The sequence below is a fragment of the Triticum dicoccoides genome, chromosome 3A, assembly GCF_002162155.2.
Source record: "Triticum dicoccoides isolate Atlit2015 ecotype Zavitan chromosome 3A, WEW_v2.0, whole genome shotgun sequence".
Lineage (NCBI taxonomy): Eukaryota > Viridiplantae > Streptophyta > Magnoliopsida > Poales > Poaceae > Triticum > Triticum dicoccoides.
In genome coordinates, this window is record NC_041384.1 from 766170167 (window position 1) to 766179203 (window position 9037).

Consider the following 9037-nt stretch of genomic DNA (forward strand, 5'->3'; position numbering starts at 1 on the left):
TATTACACATATTGGTAGTTCAATCGTTAAAAATCCCATGAAAAATTTGCACTTGAAAGATGTCTTGCATGTTCCAGAAACTTCCAAAAATCTTGTTTCTGTCCATCGTTTCACTCTTCATAACAATGTTCTCATAGAATTCTATCCTTATTTTTTCTTGGTTAAGGACTTGGAAACAAGGAGAATCATTCTTAGAGGACGGTGCGTGGGAGGTCTCTACCCACTCATATCATCATCATCTTCAAGAGTGAAACGATGAGGACGGTCAGATAAACAAGCAAATATTGTCACCAAGCCTTCTTCATCAAGGTGGCACAATCGTTTGGGTCATCCATCTTCAGTCATAGTTAAATATATTCTTAGCAAAAATAAACTCTCTTATGAGCCTAGTGTTGAGTCAGTTTCTGATCCGTGTCAACAAGCTAAAAGTCATCAATTGCCTTACCCTATTTCTATTAGTGCATCTACTTCTCCATTACAACTCATCTTTTCAGATGTATGGGGACCAGCCCCTAATTCAGTTGGGAGATTTTCCTACTATGTAAGATTCATTGATGATTATAGGAAGTTTACTTGGATTTATTTGTTGAAAAAAAGATCTGATGTATTCCAAGTCTTTATTAATTTTTAAAATCTTGTTGAGCGCAAACTCAACTCCAAAATCATTGCTATGCAAACCGACTGGAGTGGTGAGTATTAAAAGTTGAACTATTTTTTCCAAAAGCTTGGCATCTCACATCATGTCTCTTGTCCTCATGCTCACCAACAGAATGGTTCCGCTGAGAGAAAACATCGTCACATTTTTGACATGGGACTAGCACTGCTAGCAAATGCATCCATGCCACTTAAGTTTTGGGATGAAGCCTTTTTAACTACCACATACCTCATCAATTTGCTTCCAAGCAAAGTTATCAAACTTGACACACCTATTACACGTCTCCTTGGTGTTACACCAAACTACACATCTCTTCGTGTTTTTGGGTGTGCATGTTGGCCCAATCTCAGACCCTACACAACACGCAAACTCGCTTTCCGCTCTAAAAGATGTGTCTTTTTAGACTATAGCCCTATGCATAAAGGGGTTAAATGTCTTGATGTTCCTACTGTTAGGGTCTACATATCTAGAGATGTTGTTTTTGATGAGTCTGTGTTTCCTTTTGCATCGCTTCATCCCAATGCCGGTGCCCTCCTTCGCAAAGAAATTCTTCTTCTTCCTACACATCTTCGGTCTTTTGATCATGGGGGCGATGATTGTACTAACCAATGTGATGATATTGCTGCTGGTACTGGTCCTACTCTTATGCCTGTGGAGGTCCCTGGAGAAAACGGAGCTCAAAATGATCAAAATCTCGAAAATCTAGCTCAAAATGATCTTATATTTCATGCTGAAGAAGGAGACGAGCCTGCCACGGACAACTAAGACGATCCGGCGGCGCCTGGTACGCCTGCACGCGCGTAGTCCTTGGATCGCGTGACCGAATCCCCCTTGGATAGCGCTCCCACCAGCAACAGCTTCGGCTCACGGGCCAGCCACTCCCATGGCGCCGCGTCATCGACAGGTGGGGACAGCAGCGGGACCGAATCGTCCTCGCCCCGCGTGCGCAAGCAGCCATGGTCGGGCGGCAGATCCTCTGTGACACGCCACGCGGTTACTTCTCGCGTGCCTGCAGGAGCGGCGGCCTCACCGGTGGCCACAGGATCCCCTGTGCAGGTTGCGCCAGATTTTCTGCGTCAGTGCCTGATTCTCCCGGATCGACTGTGGCGAGTGCACCTGCAGTCCAATCTGTGGCGTCTCTAAGAATCAAGACTAGACTACAAAAAGGTATACGAAATCCAAAAATAAGAACGGATGGAACTATACCATATGGCATGTTGTGTATTTCAGGAGAGCCAACAACTGTGAGTAGTGCACTTGATGATCCCAAATGGAAGAAGGCAATGGATGAGGAATATTCTGCACTGATGAGAAACAAAATCTGGCATCTTGTACCAAATCAGAAAGGTAAAAATATAATTGATTGCAAATGGGTATACAGAATTAAAAAGAAGGCAGATGGCTCCAATGACAAGTATAAGGCACGTTTGGTTGAAAAGGGCTTCAAGCAATGTTATGGCATTGATTATGAGGACACCTTTAGTCCTGTTTTGAAAGCTGCAACTATCAGACTTGTGCTAGCCATTACTGTATCCAGAGGATGGAGCCTAAGACGGCTAGATGTACAGAACGCGTTTTTGCATGGTGTTCTGGAAGAGGAAGTGTTCATGAGACAGCCACCTGGGTATGAAAGTAAGAAATTCCCACACTTTTGCAAACTTGATAAAGCACTCTATGGATTGAAACAAGCACCTAGAGCATGGTATTCCAGACTAAGCTTACAATTGAAATCTCTTAGCTTCATTGCTTCAAAGGCTGATACATCCTTGTTTATTTGTAACAAGGCAGGAGTGGTTATTTTCTTGCTTATATATGTTGATGATATCATATTTGCATGTTCTTCACAAAATGCCACTAATGCTCTTCTGCATGACCTGAGTTCAGAGTTTGCCTTAAAGGACCTAGGTGATTTGCACTTCTTCCTAGGTATTGAAGTCAAGAAAACTCAAGATGGCATTATGTTAAAACAGGAGAAATACATCACTGAACTTCTGTCTCGTATGGGAATGAAACATTGTAAGCCAGTACCTACACCTTTGTCTTCTTCAGAAAAACTTTTAGCATATGAAGGAGAGCCACTTCAAGAGGAAGAAAGTACAAGGTATAGGAGTACCGTGGGAGCATTGAAATATTTAAGTCTCACACATCCGGATATCTCATTTGCTGTCAACAAGGTTTGTCAATATCTACATGCACCTACTTCTGCACATTGGACAACTGTCAAGCGGATTGTAAGATATGTAAAGCATACTATGGGAATAGGACTTCATTTCAAATGTTCTAATTCCACTCTTGTGAATGCATTTTCTGATGTTGACTGGGCAGGATGTAGTGATGAGAGAAGATCAACCAGAGGTTTTGCAATATTCTTTGGGTCCAATCTTATTTCTTGGAGTGCTAGAAAACAAGCCACCGTGTCACGTTCAAGCAGAGAGGCTGAGTATAAATCCTTGGCTAATGCAACTGCTGAAGTTATTTGGGTTCAATCACTTCTCGGAGAATTGGGGGTTAAAAATAATCGTATCTCATGCTTATGGTGTGATAATTTGGGTGCAACATATTTGTTTGCAAACCCGGTGTTTCATGCAAGAACAAAGCACATAGAACCTTATTTTCACTTTGTGCGAGAGAGGGTTGCAGCAAAGAAACTTGAGATACGGTTTATTCCCTCCAAGGATCAAGTTGTTGAAACGGTCACATTCATTGTACATGTACTCTAGTAGTTGATGTTTATCTCTTAGTCTGTTGTAACTAGTTAGGCCTAGTCTTCAGGACTCTCCTAGTCCATCGCCACCTCCACAAGACGTGCCCTGCATGTAGGGGTCTCGATCTATATGTAACAGCACTCAGCTATGGCAATACAGTGTGAGAGTTCACAGCTCAGTTTGGTAATCAGAGCGATGGTTTCCCCTCCTCCTTCTCCCTAGGCCGATGCCGACTCTGTCGATGCCGCCATGGGCGCCGCGGCCGCGGCCGCCGCTGCGGATCTCCCTACCGACACAAGCGCTGAAGCGCGCCCTCGCGCTCCGGTCTCTACCGAGAACCCCTCCTCCACTCTGCCTCTTACTACCCTCCCACCCAATCCCACTGCGCCTTCTTCCTCCTCCGGCTCATCTCCAACCCTGCCGGCCAGCGTCTCTGGTGTCGTCGACTTCATCCTCGCCCTGAACGGCACTAACTTCCAGCGCTGGCGAAACTACATCACCCTCCTCCTCGCGCGCTACCATGCAGAGGACCACATGCGGGAGGGCTCGGCCCACTGGGTGGCTGACCAGGCGTGGCGCGACGACGACAACACCGTCGTCCTCCGGTTCTTCACCACCATCGAGGGGGATCTCCTCGACATCATCGCTCCTCCCGGCTCCACCGCCTTCACCATATGGACAAGGATCCATGAGTACTTCCTCGCCAACGAGGCCAAGCACGCGATGCATCTCGGCCAGGAGTTCCGGGCGATGATGCACGGCGACCTCAGCGTCAACGACTACTGCCGCCGCCTCTAGGGCATCGCTGCCGCCCTCGCCGACGTCCGTGAACCAGTAACGAACGGCACTCTGACCTTGTAGGAGCTGGACGGGCTGGGACCAAAGTTCGTCATGCAGGCCGCCATCATCCAGGCCACGCTCCGTCTCCCCTCCTTCCAGCAACCGCACTCACGCCTCGTCCTCGCTGAGCTCTCTATGGACAAGCGCACGCGCGGCGGGGCTCCCAGGTGCTTACCGTCCAGAACGACGAGCGCGGCCCCGAAGATCGTGGCGGTACACGTGGCGGCGACCGCGGTGATCATGGCGGCGACCGTGGCGATCATGCTCCCAACGGCGGGGGCGGGCGCGGCGGACAGCTCGGGGCCAACCATGGGCGTGGAGGTCTTTGATGCGGTCGTGGGCGTGGCCGTGGCCGTGGCGACGCTCCTCCTGGTCGCGGTGCTGGTGCTACCCCGTGGCTGGGCTACTTCGCGCCCGTTGGGGCGCCCTTCCCTCCACCACGTGCGCCCTGGATCCCGCCGAACTCGGCGGGCGTGCTTGGTCCGCGTCCAGGCGTTCCCACGCAGGCCTACCCGCTGATCTTCTCCAACCTGCCGGCGCCGCCTCCTCCCGCTCCCTACGCTGCGGCTCCTCCCAACTGGGATGCTTCGGCCATGTACCACGCGGCTCCCAGCTACGGCACTGCCTTCCCGCCGAACGCCGAGTGGATTATGGACACAGGTGATGCGTCCATGTCGCCGGCGATCCAGGTACCTTGTCCTCGTTTCGTCCCTTATTAGCGCCTTACACTCGTCACATAATTGTCGGTAATGGCTCTCGGCTCCCTGTGCTTGCTATTGGTACTTCTCATCTCCCTCCTAAACCCTTTTACCTTCGCCATATCCTCTTGTCTCCTAATATTATCAAGAATCTCATCTCCATTCGTAAGTTTACTCGTGATAATTTGTGTGCCGTGGAATTTGACCCCCTTGGATTTTCCGTGAAGGATCTAGCCACCAAGGAGGAGCTCCTGAGGGTCAACAGTGATGGCGATCTGTACCCCTTCTCCGGAAATAAAGGCGCCACCACCACGCAAGCATTCGTCATCTCCACGTCCGATCTATGGCATAGGCGGCTTGGGCACCCTAGTTCTTCTACTTTTTCCCGTTTTTCTTTAGATTTTCTTACCACCTATAATAATGATGTCCGCCCTCCCCATCTCTGTAGTGTGTGTCAAATGGGCAAGCATACACGCCTCCCCTTTGCCACCTCCACCTCCTACACTACTGCCCCCTTTCATTTAATCCATTGTGATGTTTGGACATCTCCAGTCATGAGCTACTCCGGCTATAAGTATTATCTTGTCATTATCGATGATTACACACATTTTTCCTGGACTTCTCCGTTGCGTGCAAAATCTGAAACGTGTGCCATTTTACTTCGCTTCTTTCATTTTATTATCACCCAATTCGGCGTGCTCATCCGGTGTGTGCAATGTGACAATGGTGGCGAGTTCCTTACTACCTCCCTACGCGACTACTTCTCTTCGCACGGCGTCTCTTTACGTCTGACGTGCCCACATACTTCTCCACAAAATAGTAAAGTCGAACACCACCTCTGTACCACCAACGATGTAACTCGCACCTTGCTCTTGCAAGCAGCTCTGCCCCCTGCCTTTTGGGTTGAAGCATTACATACTGCCACCACCCTCCTCAACATTCGTCCGTCCCGCGCCATACACCATTTCACCCCTATTTTCTCCTCTATGGCGCACATCCCACATATGATCATCTTCGGACCTTTGGGTGCCTCTGTTTTCCCAACATCTCTGCCACAGCTCGCCACAAGCTCTCTCCCCGTTCGACACGTTGCATCTTCCTTGGGTACCCCCGAGAGCAAAAGGGCTACCGGTGCTTCGACTTAGCCACGCGGAAAATAATACTATCTTGCAATGTTACCTTTGATGAAAATGTTTTTCCCTTCTCTCAGTGTCCCGGATCCGGCGCCACAGAAGATCCTATCCCCGCCCGGCCTGCCTCCCTCGGATCACGCCCCTCCACTTCGTTTCCGCCCCTGAACACCGCAGCCAGCAATCATGCCCCACCGCCTGTCCGTTACCCCACCACTCCTGCACCAGCCCCACGGGTTCCCGGGGCAGCAACGGCAACCGCATCACCACCGCGCCCCACCCCACAATTTGGCTCGCGTGCTCCCGGTCCCGTCGCGGACCCTGCTCCACCATGCACCACCCCCGCATCATCCAACCTGTCAGGACCACGACTCAATGCCACATCGATCTAGCATGTAACACCTCATATCACTTTGCGGCCTCACGCACGGTATTCCCACGGGTGTCGCCTTACCTTTGCCCGGGACCGTTTGCGCCTTTTGGCACACGTATATGACAGTGTCGCTAGCATCCATATGATAAGGAGCCCGGGCTGACATGGCTAGTCGTAAACCCAAAGCGGCACAGACTTACAGGGACAGGCATCCATGACCCAGCATCGAACGTGTCGGTCATCAGCGAGTGAATCCAGGCTGTAGCTCTGGGCTAGCAGGACTCCGGTGAACCGGGCTGTAGCGGGCTAACAGGACTCCGGTATTCATCGCGTGACATTTCCCCGAAGGGACAGACACAGGAACAAAGAAGGACACATGCCGGCCAGCCTAAGTGTTCCGGAGCAGTAGCAAGCTACCAGGGCTCGGTGGAAACACTAGGAGACATTTCCCCGTAAGAGAGGCTACTAAAGATAAACAACTAGATGGTCAGATCCCACACATACCAAGCATTTCAATAACATACACACAATATGCTCGATATGTGCAAATACAACATGTCATCACAACATGACTCTATGACTCAAGTAATTTATTCAATAGGCTCCGAGGAGCGCGATATTACAATCATGGGTCTCATGACCCAACAATCAGAGCATACAAATCAAAGCACACGCGGAAGCTATCATGTCTGAGTACAGACATCTATAAATGAAAAAGGCTGAGAAGCCTGACTATCTACCAATTTCTGCCGAGGCACAAGATCGTAGCTGAGGTAACAAGCTAAACGTCGAAGACCATGCGGAAATACTAGTGAGACTGAAGTCTCTCTGCAAAAACATAAAATAGGCAAATGTGAGTACAAATGTACCCAGCAAGACTTACATCAGAATTATCTACATATGCATCATTATCAACAAAGGGGGTGGAGGGGTTTGACTGCAGCAAGCCAGCTTTGACTCGGTGGCTATCCTAAACTACGACTGCAAGCGACTCTTTTGAGGTGGCGCACACGAGTCCACATATTCACCATATCAATACACCACTATGGATCCGCTCCCGTCTCCCTACGAGAACGCCATCCATAGCACTCACGCTTATCTTGCGCATTTTAAAGTATCCACTTTCACTTGTCTATGAACTGATATAAGCAACCCAGAAGTCCTTTTCCGCGGACACGGCTATTCGAATAGATGATGTTAACCCTGCAGGGGTGTACTTCTTCACACACGCTCTCACCACTTACCGCCGTTTACACGACATGTACTCGGCAACCTTCAAGCGGAAGCCCAACGTGGGTGTCGGCCACGGCCTACCTAAACACCTAAGTCTCTAGTCCAGGTTTATCGCCTATTCGGGTTCCATCCATGAGGAGATCCGGCCGGAGTTTCGCTCACAGCCCCAAACGATGTGAACAGGGTTCCCGAGACACCAAACGGGCGCCCGGTACACCGTGCCACATGCCTACCGCATCACAGCCCACCCCTACGGTCAGCGCTGCGCACGGCCTCCAGCATACTACAAACACCAGAAACTACTTGCAACTCCTGGACAGAGGACAAGGGTGATTAAGAAGCCGAGAGGGTCCATTGGTTTCGGGCCCAATGCGTGGTAGTTGCTGAATCATGGATCACAAACACAGAACTCAGTTCCTGAGGACGGCTGCAATGAGACAACCCACCATGTACTCCTACATGGCCTCTCACCGCTACCTTTACCAAATCGTGTTCACACACTTAGCTCACACACAGTAGGACAGGTTCACACGCCTCTGATTCATCCCCGATGAATCAGACCTGACTCAACTCTAAGCAGTAGCAGGCATGACAAACAAGCATGAATGAGTAGGCACAACAGGGCTCAAACAACTCCTACTCATGCTAGTGGGTTTCATCTATTTACTGTGGCAATGACAGGTCATGCAAAGGATAAAGGGGGTTCAGCTACCGCAGCAAGTAACAGATGAATCGGTGTTGTCCTAATGCAGTAAAAGAGAGCAGGAGCGAGAGAGTAGGGTTGTATCGGAATGAACAAGGGGGTTTTGCTTGCCTGGCACTTCTGAAGATAACATTGAGTCTTCATCAGTGTCAACGATCACATCATCGGTATCACGTCTATCGAGAGGGGACAAATACCGGCAACACAGAAGGGAACACAATCAATGCAATGCACAATATGATGCATGATCATGACATGGCAAAATGAATGTGTGTTGGGCTAATGCAACTAAAACCAGATTAAATGGAGTTGGTTTGAATCTAAAATTCAAATTCAAACTCCATATGTGATTACTTAAATGCCCTTTATATGATTTGTGCTAAACAGCAGCTATAAGTTGTTCTAACATGCATGAAAATGGTACAGATGGATTCCTTGAATTTTTCTGATAATTTTTCATATATAATTTATTTAATTTGGAGCTACGGTTGAATTTCTATGAATTTTAGAAGTTTTAGGCATTTTCTGAATTTTCCTGAATATTTAGAATTAAAATAATTCCAGAAAATGAATTATGGCGTCAGCATTGCGTCACTATGACGTCAGCAGGTCAACAGACGCTGCTGGTGGTCAAACCTGACCAGTGGGGTCCACTGGTCAGTGACTGAGGCTGGTTAGTGTCAATGGCAGGTGGGGCCGG

General features: G+C 49.1%; 1 pseudogene; it reads left to right on the forward strand.

Annotated features, from left to right (window-relative positions):
- The first annotated feature begins 4793 nt into the window (after nt 1–4793).
- LOC119273353 overlaps nt 4794–9037 on the forward strand; it is a 22474-nt pseudogene continuing 18230 nt past the window's right edge.